Here is a 24923-nt window from a genome sequence, read left to right on the forward strand (position 1 = left end):
GAAGGTGGAGTCTTTTTGCTTGGTTTAAGAAATTCGAACGAGTCGGGACACTGAGATAATTTGGAGTTTGCTTTGCTCTTTGAGCCATTTAACCATTCATGAGCGATTCCTGCTTGGTTACTGATGGCTGGTGACTACTGCCTTAATTTACGCTGCTGACCTCCAACAAGAGATATTTTTAGTCTCCTTTGGAAATGTTGCAGTTATAAGTCTATGCCTCCCTGCATATAATCTGTAGTCACATTTCAGCTACCACATAGCAAATTGTTTTTGCCAAATAATGCATACATTTTGCTTCCTGGGATGGTCTACCGCTGATCAATTACCTAGTGATGTAACTGGTTCACCAGTTTTTACTAAATCCACTAGAAATGAAAAGATCTGGGTAAAGTTTAGTATGGCCCCTTTACATAAGTTCATTTTGCCTAAGTGTTACTGTCCTGTATTTATACCCAGCGAGCAAGGATCTTAGAAGGTGGCCTTTTCAGATTATTTTTTGTAAAGGCCTGTTTCTTTATAAAGTGTACCAAGAAAAAGAATAACCATAAGAAAGAGAAACAATCTATATGCCCAAGCATATAAACTGAGGTCAAGAACTTGAATGCCTCAGCAATTCAGGCTAAAATTCTTTTTCTGACCAGACATATAAGCTCTGAGGCATACAGACCATTCTAGATAACTTACCCATTTCTCCACCCAAACAAAATGTTTTCCCCTTTCATTCTGGAGCGAACGCCTCCAGGTGGTACCTAGCCTGAAGTGACTCGCCCGTGTGATTTATTTAAGAATCTGCGACACCCCCATGACAGGTGGAGGGGGTCGATTTGCTCCCATTTTGTCAGTGAACTCTCCGGGGCCCAGCATGAATGGCCAACGTGCTAAACCTTGCCAGGTTCTTCCACATGTCACGCACCAGCATTCTTAGTCGCCGTGCACTGATTGCACTTGTATCCCTGAAGATGCAGAGCAGCAAGGAACTGTGTCCCTTTAAGCAAGTTGCACAGAAACGGTCCCCAACTGCGTCGCTGCCGTGGCCGACGGTGCTAGCCGAGGCCCCTCTCCTGAAGAACTCCCCTCAGGTCTGAGAGACAGGGAGCAGCAATGCCTGTTCTGTGCATCCTGGCACAGACCAAAGACATAATCCCAGAGCTAGCGAATAGGATGTGAAAATACGCAGCCCTCGGAAATGGATTAAATGCACATACATTTTGTAATGAGTGACTGTAATGAAAGTCAAATGCATTATAATAAAATATGGAGTTTTAAAAAAGAAAACGGCTTACTGCATATACTGTTGCTGGGGAAACATGGAACAGTTTTTCACTGCTTTTGCTATTGTCAAAGTAAATAACTACCCAAGACAAACTTACAAAGTGCTTTTAACTTTAATGTGATGCAGTCAGTCATTTAATTTGTTAATTAGTATCATGCCAGAAACTATCTCTTCAATATGAAGCAAATATGTTTACAATCTTATCTGCCATCTGTTTAATAGATGGGAGAATACTTCGAGCTGGAGTCTCAAAGAGGGTTGGTGAAAATTTGTTCCACAATTAGCTGAGCAGATTTTTTAATTCGGGAAGAATTTTGCACGTGCAGGGAACACCTCCACTATGGAGACAGAGCACATCACAGTGCTGTTCCTCGAGATTAGTGGCTGTTTCAGCAGATGCTCTCCAAATTTAAGGAGTGGGGAAAATGTTTTTAAAGATACCTATGAATACTGTGATGTATCTATATAAATATAACAGCAGCTCACAGAGGGTAGAACTGGTTTGGCACAAAGCAATGCTAAGCCCAAATTTAGAGATGAGTAATGCCAGGGTCGGTCTGCTGGTGACACATGCCGTTTCGGCAGCCATTTCTCAAGATTTCATACAAGAAAACACCCATGATGCAGTACCTTCAGAAGGAAGATGCATTCTCAAGGTGTTTTTAAACGGCTGCTTAAGACTGCGTTTTACATGATTATTTGAAAGAGATTTGAAAACAAAAACAAAAGCGGTGATAATCAAGTGTCAGTGGAAGTGCCGCTGCTTTAACTCCGGGTGGAGAGCAGCCTGCGTTAGCCGTGGTCCCAAACCCATCAGAGTGAGCCCGGGACCAGTCCCTGGCTGTCTCGTCTCACCGCCAGAAAGCTCATCGACCTCAGCTCGTATTAAGACTATTTACACTCCGCGGTGATCTCCTCCGACTCGCGTTGTACTGTTCTTCCCCTTTCGTTAAAGACTTTCCAGGTTTTATGACTCTTACTTTTTCCATAGCCTCAATTATCAGCCAAGTACATCTTCAAGAATTTTGCTGAAGACGTCACTCAGTATTTGTATGTGAACACCACTCAGATCCATCATATTGTTGACTGTTCACGTGCCAATGCGCTCTACTTTTGCCAGTACTGTGAGTTACAGGCGTGCAATTTTAACTCTTGTCAGCAAATCAAAACGAAAATTTGTATTATGACATGTGCCCCTCGTTAACTCTTGTCTTTACGTTACTTACCGTCACGGCTAAAATCAGTTCCCTATGTTCAGCTCCTCTCTCTCTTTCAAAACAAAAGACAATATCTATTTTAAAAGCTCGCCTTCATGTGTTTTGGGGGTGTTCCTCTGGAATTCTCTAAAGATGTGCAGTCCTTGCGAAAAGGATAACAAATATTATCTAGGGGGAAAAAAACCTGATGGTGGTCATGCAACCTAAGTAATTGTTTTGCTCCGTGGAAGTTTATTCCAACCCCTTCCTCCAGACCGTCTCCCCAGTGAAGAGGGTTAGTGTTTATGACATAAGCAATTTGCAAGGAGCGGAAACCTAATGATGATTTATGTCACGAGGAGCTGTTCCAACATTTAAATCACTTTCCTTTCTGAACTTTTTTTTTGGATTATTGCGTGGAACTAACCTTGGGAGCTCTGGCCCTTGGGGAAACCCACCCTCTGGGATTCTGATGTGTCTGTGGATCAGCCATGTCCTGGATGGCAGCTCTCCCTCCACGTCATTTCATAATGTGCTCAGAGGGCATCTCCAGCCTGCAGAAGGCGTCACTGGGGTTGGAATGCTATTTTGCCAAACTCTAGTTGTCTCCCTAGATGTGTTTCTGCACCTCCTGAATCCCTCCATCATGATGATTAAATCCTCAAGACGTTTGAAGCATAGGCACCGTGCGCACTGTTTGTGTGGACACGTACAGGTATATGTAGATTACATCCAACAACTTTGTCAGTCAGAGACCCTCTCTCTCAAGCCAGGATGAAGACTTTTGTTTGAACACCTCCCCTATCCTGCCCCCACGTCTTCCCCCCAAAAGGCGCTTTTGGCAAACAAGGTTTAGCCAACCAGGCACCTGATTCCCCAGACCCTCTGCACACAGTACAGAAAGTCCGGCAGAGACACTGCAGGATCAAATCCATTGTCACATCCTCAAACTCGATTCAGCTGTTCCTAACAGTGTCTCAATAGTATCCTAGTAACCTCTTCTATGAAGCTTCATCTGGTCTGTATTTGCAAACACGATTTAAAAAAAGGGCTCGTATTCAGGGGAAAAGTCTGTGTTAAATCTCTCCACAGAGCTGCCAGAAGAGGTGCAGGCGCCTCTGTTGGGCAAGTGTATTTGCCAACATGCCATATGGGAGTCAGGGTTGGGACTTTTTTTTTTCCGGAATAATTAAATGTTGATGGCAGAGTTCAAATGGATCATTAAAATTCAAAAGTGTAAGAAACAGATTTTTTCTTATGTTGTTGAACGCTCCAGAGAGCCGCGTAGCTAGCAGAAGTGAGCCAGGCTGCCGTCCTGCGATCAGCGTGCGTCGGGATGGTGCTAATTTGATCATAATATAGTCATCTCTGAAGATTACAGCTATTCAATTAAATATTCTAATTAACCTGAAGTATTAGGCAAATGATACTAATTACAAATATTCTCCTGAGATTCACAGCAATGAAAACCCCACTTGCAACGGATACTTCTGGCCAATGTTTCGTAACACAATGTCCTATATCATAGGCTTTCAGAATATTAAAATGCAGTTAATTTGCCTAAACCTCATTTGTTTAATGGCATTAGCATTTTGTTTGAAATTGTAATAAACGTACATCCCGCTTTCAAGTAAAATTTCAAATGAGTGTACTCTTGGGGTAACTTAAGATTCCTGTTTACAGACCTCGCATTTTATTCAGGGAGCGGAACAGTTTGAGTTTAACTCGCAGCCATTAAACATATTGAAATTGTTTAAAAATGCTAATAATTTGTCTTTTCAAATAAGAAAAAAAAAGGATATTTTGCCGTAAAATTTCCTGACGTCGCCCATGGGGCTGGCTCCTACTGCGAGGGTCCCGCTGCTTGAACCATCCTTCGGTTCCCTAGAGAAGGGCTGCTGGTGGCCTTGGGGAGGGGCGTCTGCAGGGCGAGCTCTGCCCCCTCCATCCTGTGGGCCACCTCCCCTCTCCTCCGTACATTGCACTTGCCCCCCTGAGGTTGGAGGATTTCTGCGTAGCCAACCTTGGACTTGTAATGCGCTGTCGCCCTATCGTCAGCCCCTGTGCCCCTCCACGTCCCCCATGGGGCGTCCTTCCTCGCCCTCACCCCCAGTGACACACATCAGATCCCACCTCGTCCAGAGCAGCACAGGCTCTCTGTGCCTCTAGGGCCCAACAGTAGCTCTGGGTGCCCGGGGTGTAATGCCCACTGGTGAGGGGAGCTCCACAAACATCTCTCAAAGTTCGTACAGTGTTCATGGACCAGAGACGTGTGCGCTGGTCTCCAAGCTCCGTTTCCCGGGGCAGCACCGGCTTCGAGTGTCCTCGGGATGACGCCACGAAGGAGGTAGAAGCAGGACAGAGTGTGGTGTCAGACGGTGCTTCACGGCCCAATCGTGTGCAGTGTTGGGGTGGGAGGGAGGGACCACATTGAAAAGCAGAGACACAGCGGGCGTTGTTGCCGTGACCATGCCTGGTGACCAGTTCACATGAATAGGGCTACTGGGGATGGGAAGGATAATACTGCGCTTGAGTGTTCAATCACCCCCCACCCCCCAATAAACACAGGATTTGGACCAAAAATATTCAGAACAAAGTAGAGAAGAGGACAAGAGTGCCGAGTCCACAGAGATGTGCTCTCACTGGGGCCAAGCCTGCCATGTTGGTGTGGGCCCTGGGCCAGCTCCAACGTTTACTACAGGAAGAACATGCAAGGTGATACCATCTCTATTTATGCTGGGACTTAATACGATCCAAGGGTCCACAGACACATCCTCTGGGGGAAGGGACAGGCTAGAATGATTTACCTCTATAAACACTGATGTAATAAAATTGCCATGAAACGCATTGATCTCTCAGAATCAGGGGAAGTAAGGGAGGGCATTTTCCTTTATATAAAGTGAACAGAACAGAATAACAAACACACGGCGAGCAGACAATGCTCAGTGATGTACACACTTAAACGAGAGCAAACACAGAGAAGAACCCGCTTTTATAAGGGGAGGCGTTTCCACATCTGTGGCTGTAGGCACCTCGACTGATCCTGCAGTGAATGAGCCATCTGGTCCCTGGTCAGCTTTCTTTGCCCTAGAATTTCATCCGAGAAAGGGACTCAGTCTTCAGGGCGGCTGGACGTCCTGTACGTAAGATGTTCCCGTTTCTAGAGAGTCATGCGTCACCAGATCTAAGCTGTTTGTTCTCATGCAGTTCCCAGCTACTTGCACAGACCTTTATGCAAGAGTTCCAGAAGGATCTTTCCCACGCAGGGTAAAGACGTGTCTGAGCAGCAGGTGATGTCAAGGATGTACAGGAAGTGCTAAGAGTGTGGTCTGGAAGGTTCCCTAGGACATAGATGCTTGGTGGTGACAGGGTTTTGTGAAACACTCCTGGTAGCGGTAGCTTTCTTTCAGAGCCAGTTAGTATAATGGACTAAAGGAGCACAGCACAAAAGCAAGTATGTAATGTTTCAGTAAAATTTGCAATCTGGTTATTTTCCTAAAAGGAAAATTCTCTGCTCATCGTTGAAACGGCATTCCCTGTGGTGAGCCGAGGATGGGCTGCCCGTTTCTGGTATTTTGAATCCTGATCTCTGCTGGCCTCTTTCACAGCGTGATGGCCAGGCCTACTGCCCAAGGCTCTTTACTGTGGCCATGGAGGGAGCAGAGGACGGCTCTCGTCCTGGTGGCCAAAATTAATGAAAAAAGAAAGAAACGAGCTGGAGATAGATGAATGAAAGAGAGACAAAATGGAAAAAGAGATAGGAAGTGAAAATCTGTGAGAAATCTGTAGAAAGTGAAATCTGTCTATGAAAAATAGAGAGTGGCAACTGTCTTCAAAACCTGAGACTATCATCTGAGGGGACAAGAGCTCCCATTCTGGAAGGTTTCCTGTCGGGTCCCCTCCACCCCCAGCATGGGGTCGCTGGGGAAAGGATGGCGCGAGCTCTGGACAAGTACCGCTGGCCAGATACGGGGCAGCAGGGCTTAGAACAGGACCCCTGCTTCCACTGAACAATTTCTGTTTTGAACCCTTTCATTTGTCTCCTTTAAATAATTGGTGTGAACAATGCTACTCAGACAGAACAAATAATGGTGGATTTTTGTAGAACAGTATTTGTGCTTTTTTAATTAAAAAAAAAAAAGTTGTGTGTTGAGATGAAGATAACCACTGCTTGGTTCTTTCTGGTAAAAGAATAGATATTTACCCAGAACTGGTATTTGTACACTGATGTGGCTACATCCACGGAGAGGTGGAGTAAAGATCGATTTGGACACGAAATGATCTCATCGTGACACGAGACTGCAGCTGAAGCGCAGCCGCGGTGCTGACCCCGGGCCGTGGCTGTGAGTCTCGGCCAAGGCCTCTTAGGGGCTGTTTCCCAATGTTCCCGCTTCCTTGGAGGATGCTCACTCCACCCCTGGCTCCCTGGGCTCCAGGACCAGCAGGGGTGACAGCACAGCTCTGCTCTCTCGGTGGGGACACGGGCCAGGCCTCTGAGGTACGTGTGGTGGGGAGCAGGGGGTTACCTGCAGCTACACCTGAGCCTCGAGGAGCTGAGCTCATCGGGGGGTGCTCAACACCTCTCACTGCCAACTTCAGCCTCTGCCTACAGCTTCAGCAACTGGATAGTTCACAGGGAGTCAGCACACGTCTGCGTGTTCCTGTGTGCATGTGTGCTCGGGCATGTCCACACCTCAGCTGGTGCAGGATACTGGCAAGTGTAACTCACGCATTCTCCCAACACATCTATGTGGGGTTTCCTCGGACGCCTGGCTGTACTGAGGAGGAACAACACACATGTATTTGTGGGAAATCAGGAAATACAGAGGCACAACTGTCCACACAACTACAGCCAAGCACGGCAGGCAATTCCACCCGGGCCGTGGAGCCGTGGAAAAGCAGGCGTGTGGAGATGCCGTGAGGTAAACTATTTTGTGACACGTTTTTATGAAATAATGATATTGATCTGAAAGACACTCATCGAGAACCACAACCTTTTCTACCCCAGGAAAAATCCCCGAGCCTGTATAATCTTTTCAATCACTTGATATTCATGGTCTTACTCAAAGTTCTCTGAATATGTCATGTGTGTAATATGGATGCAAACTGTGGCCTGCAGTCGCTTCCAGCAATATGTTTCAATAAGGTAATTTTCCTGCTGCCTGAGGACATCAGCGGGGTGCATTCCGGAACCAAAACAGGGGATGACATCTTGTTCACGCGTGCATCTGGAGGACAAAACTATACTTTATTAAAGGAAAATGGGATTTCAGGATTGTTTTGACAAGCAGTAAGAGCGCACCCCTTGGTTCACATACAGGATGGCTATGAATCTGGGGGTCTCTGCAGCCCTAGTGACGTGGCCTGCACAGCCAGCGGGACTTGGGGGGACAGTTCTGGAAGCTGGGGAAACAACACAGCAAGGGAAGAAGACACATGCACACAGACATATTTTCATTTCTGTTTTCTTTTTTCTTTTTTTTTTTTTTTTGCTTGTTCTTGATGTTCAGAATTGGCATCAGTAGTTGCTCTGTGGACGGTGCAGGTGGCCACCTGCTCCTTTGAAAGGCAACCACAGACAATTCTTCCTTCCTTTATATTTTAGAGTCATCCCAATTCTCCCTGCTTGAGGGGGAAAAAAAAGAGCACATTTTTTGACCTTCTTAAATCAATTCAAGCATTGAGATTTAAAATAAATACTGAAAATAATGTCAGATTTTAAAACAGCAGCAGTGCTCAAGCACCTGCCTGCCTCTAAGTCACCTGCTCTCACAGCTTTCTGCATCTTTATTACCCGGCGCAAAGCCTGCCGGGGATTTCACACCTCTGTCCCCGATTGTGATGACTATTTTCCCAGATTTTTGCATCAAAACGGTCAAAACATTCACTGTTTCAGTTACTTTGAGCAGCATGAATTCCCGAAGTGAATCAACTTGACAAATGCATCTGAAAAGGAGGCAGTCTTGGAATCCAGCGGAAACACCAGTCCACTGTGCTGGGCCCGCACCCTCGAATTCTCCAGACTAACAGCACCTAGAAAGACAGCACGCAGGGTTTTTTTTTCCCTTTAGAGAGAAAGTGCAGACGGTCCTTAGAGTAAGAGTAAAAAACATTAAAGCTAAGATCAGTCAAATTAAGCATTAGAAAACATATTAACTAGAGAGGAGAAAGGATTATTAAAGAAAGCATCTTATTACAACCCTGGATTGCCCCCAGATGAAATTGTGTTTAAATGATCAGATTTGGAAAATACCTTATTCTCAGAAATCATTCTGTGATTTCGTCAGTTTTGTGGGTCTGGAGAAGATGCATTGAAGAACAAATTTTCGATATTTAATCTGAAATAAATCCCCCAACCAAATTCCTTTAGTGATGTTGCATGTGAATTAAGCAGTTTGGGAAGGGTCATTTGCTGAAAAAATGTCTAAAGATCATTTGTCAATACAGTAATCAGTTGAAACCTTCCCAGCCGCTGGTGTTCTGAAACCTTGGTGCTTAAAAGTACTAGGGAGTCTGCTGTTCCTAGTGTATCTTAAAGCAGGTACACATTTTCAGAAGATCAGTGGGCCAACAGCAAATAAATAGGCCATTGTGTAGCCCCTAAATAGCAGATAGCACCGTTGAAAATAGGGAATGTTTTAAACGCGTGCCGTTAGCAGTCTTGGAGACGCATCTCAGGCCTTTGATTGGTAAGATAATTCCGCAGCACGCAGGGTCCTTTTTAAAGGCAGAGCAGGAACAGAGGTGGAGTTGCCTCCAGGGGCCACACTCAGTCCAGCCTCCTCGTGGCCGAAGGCGCACGTTCCGAGCATCCGTCGTGGAGGAGAAAGGCCTCAGCGCACCTGAGCTTGACCACGGGGCTGGGACAGCCTGGGACCCCCTCTGGATGCTGGCGGAGGGCCGTGAGGCGCGGTGGGTCCCTGGCTCTCTCTCCTGTTCGCTCATCCTTGTGCGGTTTACTTAGCAAACAACAGAAGCGCGTTTGTCTTCTTCTGCCTTTATTAGAGGTCCCTGCCGTCTGCAAAAGAGAAAAAAGAAAAGAAGGTTCAGAGGCGGTTTATGGGCTCAGGAGAGCCGTCCAGACTGTTAGCGTCCCTCCAGCGGCCTGGCGAGTCCAGACGGGCCTGGCTCTGGCCCTGTTCTCACGGCAGAGCAAAAAGCTCTGCAGAAAGACAGCTCCCGTGCTGGAGACGCAGCAACAGAGAATCTGCTTTCTCTGAACTGAACTTGGTTTTATTGGTGGTGATCGGTAGTTTTTTGCATTTCTTTCATTACAAAATGTATTCGACATATCCAGATATGGAATATGTAGAAGAATATATTCCCCATGGATTATATAGGAAAATATTAAAAATTAACTTTATCATAGCCTTACAACTACACTAATTTTTTAATGCTTTTTCTTACACAGAGTAGTACTATACTAAGACATGTCTGTTAGACGGGAAACTATTTTTAAAAGAATGTTCGGACAGTGGCCATTCCCTTCACTGTTTTTAGCACTGGTTTTCTTGTTCCTCGAAGATAATTTCTTATTCCTTATCAGCACTTAACCTCCCTGGTGAACTTACCCTGGGTCCTGGTACAGTACTTTTTCTGATAGTCGGAACTTGAAGAGAAGTTTACATCAAAATGATGTAAAGCGTTTTTCAAAATGACACAACAGGACGGAGGAGGGGCCGGGAGGAAGGACAGACAGGTCTTTCTGAGCTGCAGTGTCTTCTTGTGCTGGAAACAGACAGCTTGGTTCTGAGTTCCAGGACAGACGGCCATCCCAGCCCCGCAGCCCAGAACTCGTGAGTTTGAGCCTTGCTGTCTGGTTTGTTTGTTCAAGATGTAGAAACAAAGGTTCTGGTGGTGAGTTTGGGGCCATCTGTATATCCAATGCCTGTTCTAGTCTGGTGTGTAGGAGATGCTCAGACGATCTCCTGAGTGGGAGAATAAAGGGATCCAAAAATGCACCGATTAATAAATTCAAAGCCAGGTTGTCACACCTGCCTGGGTCCCTCTGACACCAGTAGCAGCACGAGACACCCTTTTGTTTTGAATGCACGTGATCCTTCAACAGGACATGCGTATTTAGGTCTTGGCTAGACTGTTCCTAGGTTGTATCTCAGCTGCACTGATTTAGTGACTTCTAAGCTAACATCTTGAGCAGAAACGCCAGGATTACTTTCAGCTTTTTCTCTGTGTACAGCTACCCAGGGAATGGGGCTGTGCTCATCGGTGACGGGAGTCCCCTTTTCTGAAGGACAATTTAATTCCTTGGTTGCAAGTCAGAAATAAATCCAAACCAAAAAAAAAGAAATTTTACAAGTAAACAGTATTTTTAAGAAATACTTTCTATTTTGGCTTTCGTGTTGGAGCTTAAAGAAGCAGCGTCTAGAAAATGCATTCCGGTGTCACATTATTTTATCCTAACGCTTTCACCCGTCATCAATTCTTAATCCAGAAACTCATGTAGGGGAGTGTTCTGGCTCCGTTCACTAAGCTACCGATGAAAACTCCAGGGATGGGGTTTACTGAGACTTTGCCGTTATTCCTCTGCAACTCACTGGACAATTGCTTAGCATGTGAGCATGTGAGCACAGGAAAGACTCCATCCCGGGCAGTGCCCAACGCTGAACAACCCCGCAAGGCTCTGCTGATGGAGAAAGGGTGCTGCCTTACGAGGCCTGGGTGTCTTGAAAGGCTGTTTGTATCTCACAGACTCTTGATGGAAATTACAATCCCTTCCCTTCTCAGATAAACCTGTTGTAATCAAGCAGGCGGATTATATTATATAAAAAAGATTATATTTTAAGCTTTTAAATTAGAAAGCTCTTACAGTTTAACAAAATGTACACTGGAAATGGTTCATTTCGACTGAGAACACACGTGCTTAAACTGCATTTTGAAAGGATTAAATGGAGCCTGAATGGAAAGTTGTAACTAAATCATTACCTTCCACTCCATCTGGAATTGTCAAAGTATCAAGCATGTCCCAGAGGGATGAACAGCAATGGTCCTCAGTCCCTCCACATCGTCTGCTTGAGGCCCGATGTCCAAGGACATCAGAGGAGGGCGGGACCTTCATCAGGGCAGACTCTCTGAGAAGGGTGCTCTCCACCTGACTGAGCTGATTTTATATCGAGAACAACACCCTGTCACTCCCACCATGAACTCAGTTTATGCAAATTTTAACATAACTCAGCCTACAAAACAGATTTGCTAATTGATGATGAAGCATATCGTTTTCAAAGCAGTGTTAAGTACGTGAACTCTCTGGATGTGATTTATGAAGCCCTGTAATTAAATAATGCTCCATTATCAAAACTGCTCATAAACATCAATTTTGTAAGGTAAACAATTATTTCCAATTTATTTATTTTTAAAATTTAAACTTAAATATTTGTGTGTCCTGAAGTGGGGCTTAACTGGGTGACACAGCCAGGCCTGGGACAAACCAGATAATGTTTATCAACAGTATCAAGGTATCTATTGGGCCTTATTTGCTGAGAATTCCACATACATCCCTGTGAACACTGATGGGCTTTTTTTTTTTTTAAATCTCACTTTAAAAATGAGAGCCCTGTCTCAGAGAGTAGGACTGTCTGTCTCACACAAGAGCCCACGCTCTTCCCAGTATTGCAAAGTGTCTTTTAAGTTGTTTATTTAGCCGATAGCCTCTCTGCTCATTAGGAATTCTTAGCATATCAAGATGTTTTGTATTCAATTTGGCAGTGATATATAATGCTTATGTTTACTCTCCTGTTCTGAAGGTAAATTACATTTTCTTTAAACATAGTTTTGATGTGCAAATGGTCCTGATGGATATAGTTTAAAAAAATAAACTAGTAAGACCTCGTGTGCTAGGCCTAGTATACTAATGTGCTAATCATTTACCAGCAGAGCCTGCTTGGTTGTTACATCCTGCCTGACATAAATGCAGATGTAGCAGGAAATACCACAAATCCACAGGCACTGTGAGGCCTCTTGCTGGAAGGATTCCTTTGTGAGCCTTCCTGGGCGGCACACACGAAGAAACAGCCTTGCACCACCGGGGGTGAGGGCGGCTGTAGGGTTTTCATAGACGTCCTTGGTCAGGCTGGGGAAGTTCCCTTCCAACTGAACTAATATTGGATTCTGTCAAATAGTGTCTCTGCTTCTCTAGAGAGGACCATCTTGTTTTTCTTTTTAATTTGTTAATGTGGTAAATTACATTGATTGCTCTTTGACTGTTAAACCAAACTTGCATTCTTGGGATAAACTCTAACTGGTCATGCTGTATTATTATCCATTTTTAGATACTGCTGGAGTCAATTTTCTAAGATTTTATTTAGAACTTTTACAATCGTATTCATGACGAATATTGGTCTATAGTTTTCCTGTCATACACGTGTCTGTTTTTGCTATGTGGTAATCCTGGTTTCATAGAATGGCTACAAAAATATTCCCTCCTCTTCAATTTTCTGGAAGAGTTTGCTAAACTTGGTATTATTTATTCCTTAAATGTTTGGCAGCATTCATCAGTGAATTCATCTGAGCCTGGAATTTTTCTGGGGAGAAGGCTATAAACTATAATTTAATTTTTAATACATATAGAGCTATTCAGATTATCCGTTCCATTTTTTTTCTTGCATGAAGCGTGTGTCCATTTCATCTCAGCTGTCACATTGATTGGTCTGGAGTTATTCATATTGCTGCCTTTATCTGATGACTAGAAACTGCAGTGATGTCACCGCTATTATTTATGATTCTGGTCACTTGTGCCTTTCCCTTTTTTCCCCAGTTAATCTGTATGGAGGTTTAGCAATTTTCATGATCTTCTCAAAGAAAGAGTTTTTGGTTCCTTTGATTTTCTTTTTGCTTTTCTGTTCTACTTTATTTTTTTTTTCACGTTGCTCTTTATTAATTCTATTATTCTGTTGACTTCATATTTTGTTTTCTCCTCTTTTTCTAATTTCTTAAAGTAGAAGCTCAGGTTAGTGGTTTGAGACATTTATTCTTTTCTAATATAAGTGTATGTGGTTATCAATTTTTTTTTTTCTATGAAACCTTGTGTTTTCATGGTTGGTTAGCAATTTTTCCCAAAGATATGCCTTAGCAACCTCCTTTAGAAATTCGATGTGTTGTGTTTTAACTTTCATTCAGATCAAAATATTTTGTAATTTTTCTTTTGATTTATTCTTTGACCTGTGGGTTATTTAGAAGTGTGTTATTTAATTTCCACACATTTCAGCATTTTCCAGAGATCACTCTATTACTGATTTATAATTTAACTACATTGTGATCAAAGAACATACTTTGTATGATTTAAATTCTAAAATTATTAAGATTTGTTTGATAGGCCAGAAAATGGCCTGTGGGGTACACGCATGCGCATGAGAAGAATGCTGCTCTGCTGTTTTGGGTGGCGCGTTCCATGAATAGCCATTAAATCTCATTGGCTGATAATGTTGTTCATTTTGTTGATGGATGGGTTTCTAGTCAGTTGAGAGAGGAGTGTGGAAGCCCTCCCTCACAACTGTGAATTTACCTATTTCTTGTTGGACTTCTATCAGTTTTGCTTCAAGTATTTTGAAGCTCTATTTTTATTTCCACAAACCATTAGGATTTTTATGTATGTCTTCTTGGAGAATTGACCCTTTCACCGTTATGTAACATCCCTTCTTTATCACCAGTAATACTCTTGTCCTGACACCTACTTGGTCTGATATTAATTTAGCTATTTCAGCTTTTTTTATTAGTGTTGTATGGTGTACAATTTCCTATCCTTTTACTTTTAACCTATCTTTGTCTTTATATTAAAGTAGATTTCTTGTAGATAGCATATAATTGGGTCTTGCTTTATATCCAATGTGATATACTCTATTAATTGATATATTTAGACTGTTTTACTTTAACATAATTATTGATATAGTGGGATAAAATCTACCATCTTGCTATAGCTATTTCTATTTGGTTCATCTGATCTTTGTTTCCTTTTTTCCCTTTATTCTGTTTTCATTTGGATTAATGAAATATTTTCATCATTCCATTATATCTTCACTGTGGTTTCAGCATTGATATTAGCTGTACCTCATCTTGTAATGTTTTTATTATTTGCTCTAGTGTTTACACTAAACATCTTTAATCAATCAGAATCTACCCCCAGTAACATACTAGTACCTGGCTTGTAGCGTGTGGATGTTACCACACCATACACTTGACTCTCCGGCCATCAATCATTTGTGCTTTTTAAAATTTATTCTACTTCTGCCTGTGGTACAGAGACATACTTTTTATTGCTACTGTTTTTGCCTTAAACAGGGGTAGGTGTTTTCGTGTTTCCCCTGTCCCATCTGCAGGGGTGTTACCAGTCTCCCAAGAGTGACTGTGTCTCCTGGCCTTCCCCAGCGGTTTAAAGCTCTGATCTGAAGGACAGAAGGGCCAACAGTGTCCAGGTGGCCCTGTGTGCCTTTCCCAAAGGGGACGAGGGTTCCCTCTCCCAGACGTGTGTCCCGAGGAGGCTGCCCCCGTCTTCTCTGGAGCCCCCAGGGAGCACGTGGAGGGGAATCTGCGGACAGATGTGGGTGCCACTGATGCTCAGCCTCAGCTGCTCCACCAGAAACGCTCCTGGATTCTTCTAGCCCGTGTCCGGCCCCACCTGCCCAGGCCCGTAGGCAAGGGTTTCCGTCTTTCCTTGCCTGGATGTCAAGTTGGTTGACTGTGTTATGGCATTAGCTCTTCCGGATTCAGAGTAACAGTTGTAAGTTTGCCCATCTTCCAGCTGTGCTCTCGTGTGGGTGAGGGTGAGGCTCTTTGCACTTCCTAGAGCTCCCCCTGGGAGCACCACCCTGTTTCAGACCACAGCAGAGTTTCCAAGTAAAAAGGAAAATTCTGGCACCATTGCACAGAGAACTCCTTCTCCTTAGGGGAAAGGCCACATTCTCTGTCTCAGAGGAGCGTGCTGGCCTCCCCACACCCCGCCCCCCCTCCCCACACCCCTCCCCCCACACCCGTGAGCCTGCCCTGGTGGGACAAGGGGACGGCGTCCAGGGGGCCGTGCTCACCAGCAGACTCCCCACCAAATCCCAAGGGAAAGAGCACAGCCGTGGAATTTACTAATGAGTGCCCTTTCAAAGGTTCTGTCTACTTTGGCCAGTGCTACTAAGTGCCTAGAATAACAGTCCAGCGCTGGGCCCTGAAGACTCTCCCAGCGCCACCCCGTCTGTCTGTTGACGCCTCCCAGGCTGTCTGATTTCCTGGGGAATTCTTAATAGGATTTTCAAAGACAGGCACTTATTTTCTTTTATCCAAATCGTTTGGGCGACAGCGTTGAGAAGTAGAGAGGCTGAGGGAGCAGAGGAGGACTGAGAAATGTCTGGGGAAGAGATTCTGTTTTTGTGGGTCCAGGGGTCTCCTGACACTCATTGGAGGTCTGCTAAGGACCAGGGTTTCCAAGTGAGGGCTGCATATACACGGGGTGCTGAGTCAGAAGTAGCATCAGACGGACCGTTGGAACTAACCATTCAGAGTAGAGCTTTCCTGTGCTTCAGTCCCCACTGGACATTAAAAATGAGAGGCATCCGTGGAATTCAGATCCCATTTACTACTTTGAACAGATAAGAAAAAAAAGACCACCTTTACTTTGTTCTTCCTGTGTTGGAGGGCTTTTCCCTACGCACTTGTGTTTTATTGGCAATTTATTATACCCAGTGGAAGATGCTCTGGCCTCAGCAACGCATCTTCTGATGTACAAACAAAACACATTTAATTTGACTCAGTGTATTACAAGCATTATAATCCCCCTTTTGACTTTACCATGATTGACTAATCTCATCTGTTCAGAGGGATAAGCCTGTCTCAGCCGTGATGACAGGCTTAGAGAATGATAGAAATTAGGGCATTCTTAGAGATTATAAACTGTAACAACAGATAAGGGCTCTGAATAGAGAAGGGTCTACAGGTGGTTCCTTGTGGAAATACGACTGGGGTTTGGGGGGAAGATGCAGGAGAGGCACATCATCACACGCGGCCCAGACACTGACACGGGGTGGGATCTGCCCTGAGACCAGGACGGGCAGGGGATGAGGCTGGGGCAGCTCCCAGGCTCACAGCCTGCTTCGGGGAAAGGCTGTAAGTAGAGATTTCCACGAGGGACCACCAGTCCAACGTAATCCCCCTTGTTTAGGAAACTCTTTATCTGACAGTTTTAGGGAAAGAAACTCTGGCTCCTTCTAGTGGGAACAGGATGGGGGCTTTGTTTCAGCAGCAAACACGGTCTGAGGGAAGAAAGACAAAATGAGTTAATGCCTGGGATTGGGACATGTGGGTCTTAGGTAGAGAGGTGGAGCTAGACCATTAGCCAAATACCAAGTGAAAGGGCTGCCGGGATGGGTTTGATGCTGCAGCTGGCCTAGAGCCAGCCTGGAGCACAGCTTCACACGCATATGCTGGCGGGTTCATGGTCCGACTTGCCTGGAAACAGGAAACCTTCTTCAGTGCTAGTTTATCTTAAGTTTAATGAAATGAACATCAAATAATGTGGAATTGCTTCCTTGGCCTCTGCTCCTTGCAAACCTTCCCACCAAACTTCCTGAGCTTTCCCTGCATCCTGGGGCTCGAGACCCTCACACACTCACATGTAAAGGGCAGGGCAGGGTCACAGGAGTGGCACGAGGGGCGGACAGGGCTTCCAAGCAGGCGGCCCTGCTCAGGGGGCTCAGGGTGGGCAGAGCCGAGCAAGGGGGTCCCCTCTCAGAGGCCTGCAGATGCTGGGACAGCACTGGGAGTCCCTGCAGCCCTGCCCTCCGTCCTCCCTGAAGGGAATCTTCTCTGCAGCCCTCCTCCCCGCCATGAATTATTCCCCCGCACCCGCGCCTGCCTCCGTGGCTTCCGGTGGAAAGGTGGTCCTTTCCTGGAGGCGTGAACTGTGACCCAGAAAGGCAACGTGGCTCCTCCAGGGTGAGCAGGAATCAGAGGATGGGTTGATGCAAAGTCCCCCCTAATGAGGTACCCGCTCCAGAGGGGCAAAGGGCATCGTACACCTCCATCAGCCCGGGCTCCAGGATAACATCCGTGTCCATCAGGGCGACGAATGGTCCCCACCCCCCAGACACACCTCACTCTCATCCTTCAGACCCAGCATCACCAGGCAGCTGGAGAACCCAGTGGGGAGCATCAGAGGATGGGAGATGGAGGGCAGCTTCAGTTCGGGATGGAGAGACTGAAGAGGATTAGAATTAAGACAGGAAGAAGGAAGAGCAAAGAGCAGCCCGGTGGACAGGCTGAGGAGGCGTCCTCCAGGGGTCCAGGGGAGTGAGTCATCTGACTGACAGCAGTGGGCAGGACTGTGCGCTCTGAGTGGTGGCCTGGGGGTGGGCGTGGAGGGGCCAGCGGAGGACCGCTGACCCAGGTCTCTGGACTGTGCTCTCTCGGCAGCATCCCAGCCTCAGAGGGGCTTGAACAACCTTAAGCGGGAGACGCGGCATCCCAGGCAAGGCGCACGTGAGTTACAGGGGAGACGCACTTTCTCCCGAGCTCGGTGCAGGCCTGGGGTCCAAATGCTTCATAGACCCCTGGATCGGGTGGTCGGGCTGGGCGGGACCCTGCAGGGTATGGGGCCAGGGCGGCCCCTTCTCACTGCACAGGCCCAGGAAGATTAGGGGGAGACAGAGACCGGGGCTCGTTCTCCAAAAGTCACCAGTCAAGGCCTCAACCGTTCTGAAAAGGAAAAACAGCGCAGACGTCATCACACCCTAAACTGGGAAGATGCAGGCAGATGAGGATTTGGGGACGTCTCCCCAGGAAGGACACTGAAAGAGCATGGACTTTTTGTACTGATCCCTTGTACAAAAATGTGGTGTTTAGGGCCATTATTTTATTCCATTTCTATTTAAACTGTTAATGAATTAGTTAAAAGAAAAAAGGAAGAAAAGGGGCAGAAGGAGGGGGAGGGGAGGGAGGAAGGGGGAGGGGGGCGGACTTGGCGTCTTACTAATTAACTGTTAAAAGCAGAGATTTTCCTGAACTACAGCGCGTCTCCAGCCACTCTCCTTCTTCTGAGCAGGACTCTTCTCCTCATTAAACGTCTCAGTCCCCTCTGCTCCCGCCGTCCGCCCTCTGCTCCCATGCTGTCTGGGGCTGTGCCTTCCAAGCTCAGAGGCACCTGTCTCCTCTTCCTGCAGAGACTCCTGCAGCTCTTGTTGCCCCAGAGGGTCCCAGCTGACCTCCAGGGAATCCCTCCAGGTAAGTGACAGCCTGACACAGTAGAGGGCCAACCCCTTAACCCGTCAAAGAGCAGCAAAGAGCATGGATTGAAGGGAATGAACAGGCCATCAACACAAAAATTACAGTCATTTCCCGTCATGTGTTCAATTGCCTGTAACCTTAATATTTCTCCACGTCAGCGTTATTGATCATGCCGTATTCCCTCTCTGCCTTTCCTGTCTAATCTCATATGAATAAGTTTATGAGAGCAAATACGAATCGGAACGATTTTGGGCATGTCATCCTGGGACACATAAAGTGAACAAAATTAAAATGTTAAAAAGAAAAATTCTGACGAGATGGTGGAATTATTTATAGGCTAATATCACATCTATATTTGTTATTAAATATTTTAATCCAGAAGACATATCGTATTTCCCCCAATATACTTCACTGTGACTTGTAAGATCTAACATTATTTTATGCACCGTTAATAAAGATAACATTATAATTAATCTGTGTCACAATAACTTATTACTTCAAGTTACTATTTTATTTTGACTTATTGAAAGAGCTGTTTTATTCTTATTTAAACACAGATATTTTCTTATCGCCGTAGCATCCCTACGTAAAAAGGGAAGTTAAGCGACAGTGAAACAGTTAAGTAGGTGGGCTCGGACAGCAGATGGTAAGCAACGCCTAACCACACACGCACTCAGCAGCTACTAGGAATTAAGCTTTGCTTAAATCAGGAGCATTGGAGTACCCAAAAATGGAATTAATTGAATGTCGGTCCTGCAGCAGAGCAGATGAATGTTATTTGGGAAAGAGTTACGTAAATTTAGAGGCTCTTTTTGCAGGGTGTGGGGCAAATCCACCCCCGGAGATCTTTCCTCCCATCCACTTATTGGAAGATCATCTAACACGGGAAATCAGGACATAGTTCAACCACAGAACTCTTGTAAAACAAACCAGAACCAACTTATCCAATACCAAATATTGACATAATTAACTTCTTAAATTTTATTTATTTTTTCCTAATGAAGTCCAAGAAGGGCCTTTCCGAAATACTCTTCCAAAGCAAAGGCCACTCACTTTGCATTAACTTGGCTAATGCTGTACGTTACTGTGTTCCCATCCGAGTAGAAATATCCTCAAACCCCTAGTCAGGTTCCATAGTCTGGATAGTTAGGACAAAATCCAAGTGTAAATAACACTTTTGTTTCATTCCAATGGAAACGTTCACGATTCCAGAAAATATTTAAAAAGTAAGGAAGATACTGGGGTTTTTGCAGAGATACCAAATCAAGGTGTACCAGTTCAGGCACCGTGTCTGGCTGGAGAAGGGCTCTTCTTCACACAGCTGGTCCTGACAGGATGCATGAGGGTCCCGGTGAATAGAGAAGATGTTTGCTTTATATCTGGAATTTTTATTCCATCCCTTGAAGATTTTTGTAGAGGACATAAAACAACTAAGAATGTCTATGGGGAATCCTCACCTCTTCATGGCAGGCAAGAAATTCCAAAAATGTTTAGTCTGTTTTGCTCCATTCTCCCCAAGAAAAGGTTATATTTCCTTTTTCAGTGCCTATAATCTTTTTAGAACCTTCTCTTTATTGGGCCCATAAACATCACAGTGTAGCAGCAAATCATCACAGTCTGCAGAAGCCCCATCAGAAAAGCCACCTCGTAAATGGTGCTGAGAAGTTGGTGTCCGGAATAGTTGAATTAACTAATTTTATGATGGTATTTACAGCACCTGAAATATTGGGACCAATTGTTGCCCAACAAACCATTTGATAGATGAAGCTGGCATCCTGTTCAAACAGTCCTTTGATCTGTTGCACATTTTTCAAAAGTTCATTCCACCCCATCTTGCTTGATCATCTGTAACTCTTGGACTTTTCTTAAAAAAAAATCACTGGAAGAAACACTTTCCCTTTTCCCTTCCTGGGATAAAATTGGGGCAGCTTGGAACAGACACAAGCTAAAAATCACACCCCCCTGGATGTATCTGATTCTGCCACTAAGCAGTCTCACCGTGGTCAGATTTCACTCCCACATTTATGTTTCTTGGCCATGAAAGGAGGCCTTTGAGGAAGCGCTTCCTGTGCGTCAGGACTAGATAAATAGAGGAACACTTCAAAGAGGCCATGTCATGGGGGCTTAGGATGCTTTTGTGGTACCCAAAGCACCCCGCTTCTTACTTTTATCAGTGAAAGGAAAGGAATTTGTGCAATTGGACCTTGACTTGGGCCCACTCTGACGAGGAGGAAAATAAGACCTTCTGAATTTATTTTAAAGTTCTCCACGTTTATAGCTAAACTAACACCTCACTCAGCCGATCGGCCTCCGGTCACTTCCTATCTGGGTCACACCTTAGTTTTTCAAACACGTTCATCTTATTTAATGTAAGTTACAATAGGCAGTGTTACCTACACATTTTAACTTCATTAGCTACCACAGACAAATTATTTCAATTGTTCAAATAGTCTATTCATCCTTTTTAAATAAGAGAATGAGGAACATTTACTAGGCTAACCCTATGTTCTATGTTAACCTGAAATGATGTTATAAGGTTTATGTCATTCACAACGTGTAATTTGTTTCTAGATAATGCTTCAGTTAAATATGAAAAAATGTCATGCAAGGACAAAAATACGAGGTTTCATATTTAAAGCAATACTCTGGGGATTCAAAGACCCTGAAAGGCACTCTGCGACCATACAGTCCCTGAGTGGTTTTGGATCTTCAATTAGCAGGTCCCTTCAGCTAACCACCCCTAAGGGGATTTGACTATCACCTCGGGCTCACAGGGTTTTTCCCACTGTGTGAACTGATTATTTCCACTTTGGGTTGTCCAAACAAGACTTCATACTTTTATCCCACATATATCAAAACCATGACAAAAGAATATATATACATTAAAAATACATTTTAATCAAAGTGTATATTTTGAAAGTGGACCTACCGTGAGATCTTGTGGCAGAATCATGCTTACATTTTGCTAACTGATGCCTCTTTCCAACGTGATATATTAATTCAAGATCAGAACAGTGCAGAGATCCTGGGAATATTGAACACGGCGTGTGGAAGCATAATATTCCTTTCTCCTGTTCGTTAGGGATTCCTAAATCATGTTTCATGTTTATTTCGAACACCAGTGAAAAGCTAGGAAAAAGTTATGCGACAGAGATGCTGCAGTACAGACAAACATAGGTCAATGAGCACAGATTCTTTTGTCTCTGAGAAGTTCATACCATATCCATCTCTCTCTCTCTCTCTCTCTCTCTCAAAAAAAAAAAAAGAATATTCTTTGACAGGAAACCATATTTGGAGAAATTCACTGCCGAGCGGAAAATCAGGGTATTGCTCCCTATAGAACCATGGAGGATGCCTGTTAGAGATTAGGAGGGTATTAGCAGCTTGTTTGCCCAAAGGCAAGCCCGGGAATCACATCAGAGACAGGCAAGGCTTTCAGGATGAATCTAATAGTTTTGCATTCGCTTCTATCGGTGTGTCGTTCATGGTGCTTCTGAGACCTGGAGACCGTTACTGTCAACTACCTTTTAATAAGGTGAAAGCGGGAGGCCTCTGGTGCTCGCTCACGTTTCCTGGTGGTGAGTTTGGTCTGTGCCTTCCTGGATGCAGGGTGGTTTCTGCAGCCTGTGGGGGCAGCAGCCCAGGAAGGGCAAGCGCCCCTTGGCCGGGTACTCAGCGTCCCCTAACCAGGTAGGTGGCTCTGGGCAAGTCGCATAGCTCGAGGTTTCTTCGAAATGAGGCGTTTGGATGGCATGTCACCGGTTTCCTGTGAGTGTTAAAACTTTATGATTCTTTGAGCAATGGAATGGCTCCCGGACCCCCAGTGGAACAGAGCAGCGTGCTCCGAAACAGAACGGAAGCCATAATTTTCGGTAGCAGATACATATTTTAATGCCCTTCAGGATATGATGTCTGCTGTTTCAGGATCATGATGAAAAAAGACAGGAGAGAATGGCATTAACCAAGGGAAAACCGGTGCAAAGTGGATAATTTTTAAGAAGTCTAATGGATAGAAAGCTCTGAAGGATTACAAGTTTACTTTAAATAAGTGCAGTATATTTTTATGAAAATATAAATTAATAAAGCCATTAAAAATCCAAGTTATAAAAAAAGAAACCAGTGAAGGAATAATTTAGAGCAGGAAGGCAATTTTGCAGTCATCAAAACAGTTACGAAGGTAATGGCTGTGGTCCAAGGGATGCATCTCATTTTTTCATTCGTCTCTCTTCCTAAATACACCGTTTATTGCACACTCCTTCTGTGGTTGGAGTTTCCAAGGGCGCTCATGTTAATAATAGGTGTAATAATAAACCCTCACATATCACATCAGAGGGACTGAGGTTTGCCTGTGTGTTTACACTTGCACGATGTAAACAGTTTTGATCTGAAGATGAAACTTGGCAAAGTGCTACTCTCCACTGTGACCTAATTCTTTTTGGTCCATGGAAAGCAACGCGAGCGGAGAAGGGCTGGGGGTACTGCTCTCTCTCCTGCACACCCCACGTCCCTCTCTGGCTGTCGGGCTCCCCTGGTCCACATGTTCACACAGAGGTGGATGTGAGGTTCAGGTTTCAAATGAGCTCCAGCCGCACCGCACCTGCTGAAAGACCTTTCTCCCGGGCTGAGTCCCAGAGCAGCAACCCAAAACATCTTGCAAGGTCTGTTTCCACGTTGAAGGGACTTGCTTACTAAAGTTACATCATTGCCTTTTTCCTGAAAGTGAGTTTTCAAATGTATCCTTGGAGGAACAATTATGGAGCGCTTTTCCTCAAAAACTAGTAAATCCGTAAGTTGCTAAATGATAATTTCAAAAGAACTGCAATAAAAATGACTAATAGATGGTGATTTTGGAAGAGTGCAGATAAGTTGTGTTTTCTGAAAGCGCCCCTGTGTGTAAGATTGTGGGTGGTCACGCCCACTCAGTCAGTGGTCTTTGAACGTTGAAGGGAATGAACACATGAACTGGTTAATGTGTTTGAGAATGACCCCGTAAGGAGAAGGCTACTGCACAGTCCTCTGGAATAGTCAACTGCTTTTCAGAGAAAATTCTGCAAGGATAACATTTTAATCAATTGATATACAATTAATTTCTAAACCTTTGAATTATATAAAGTTGAATTTAATAAGTTTTTAAGATGAATTTGAGGCAAGGAGTCAACAACACACGCCTTTCCGTTCCATAAACTCCAGTTTCTTAGTTTCTCTCTCATCCCTTGTATGGAGCCCCAGAGGAAAATCGGTGCTGGCTGTGGCCACGTCATGCCAATTTTAGTCCTTTTCTATATCCAGCAATGGTCACACACGGGTTAAATCATTCAATTCATTGAACTGAATTCGAGTTAAGTCACAGTTGCTCACTTCCAGTATTTTGGTGAAATTTAGGACACTTATAGCTTAATACAGCAAAGCTTTCACTTTGGAGGTGTTTATATTCTGCTATGGGAGAAACATTTATCCCCAAATCCATACTATAGGTAGAGGTCCTAAGTATGAAAAGGACCACAGGAGACAAGGACTTGACTTCTGATCAGAAGAAAGAATAATGAGAACCCAAATCTGGAATCATTTTGGTTAGTTTAAAGTTAAGAGGAGTTGTTGTGTTTTTTTTTATCACGATAAAAGAGTGTTGATTATGCTTTTAGACTATTGTTTTAACACAAAGACGCTTCCGTCTCGCTGTTAAAACTGTCATCCCAAGTTCAACTGATCTATTAATTCATAGCTATTATAATCATTCTGGCAATTAGGTTTTGGGGCTCCTCTGCTATAAAAATTACTATTTTCTCCTGTAATTATGACGCTATCAGAATACTTACTGATTACTCTTAATGTTGGAGCCTCTAGGAAGGCTCCTATGTTCACGTTTCACAATATTCAGATCCGTGCTGTGATTTATGTTAGGCCGCTGAGCTAGGCCCACTCGGAATCTATGAAATGTCACACCAGAAAAGCAAGAACACTTTATAACCTCAGCTAGTGCCTGCCCTCACTTACAGTTTTATGGCGCACCCTCTTGATACAGAGAACTGTTGGGATTTCTGAGCCCTTTAAAAGCCATCTTTATAAAGATTTTCCTGAGCCAGTGATTTTAAATGACTATGGTACCTTGTCAAGGGTCCTTAATTAAAATCATCTCTGAATGTCAGCAAGAGGAATGGACTAGAGAGTGATTTAAAGACTACAGACAAATCTGGGAGAATGGTATTTTCCATCGTTTTAACATTTTTCCCTTTTGCTAA

Source organism: Orcinus orca, chromosome 15 (genome assembly GCF_937001465.1).
Source record: "Orcinus orca chromosome 15, mOrcOrc1.1, whole genome shotgun sequence".
NCBI classification, from domain to species: domain Eukaryota; kingdom Metazoa; phylum Chordata; class Mammalia; order Artiodactyla; family Delphinidae; genus Orcinus; species Orcinus orca.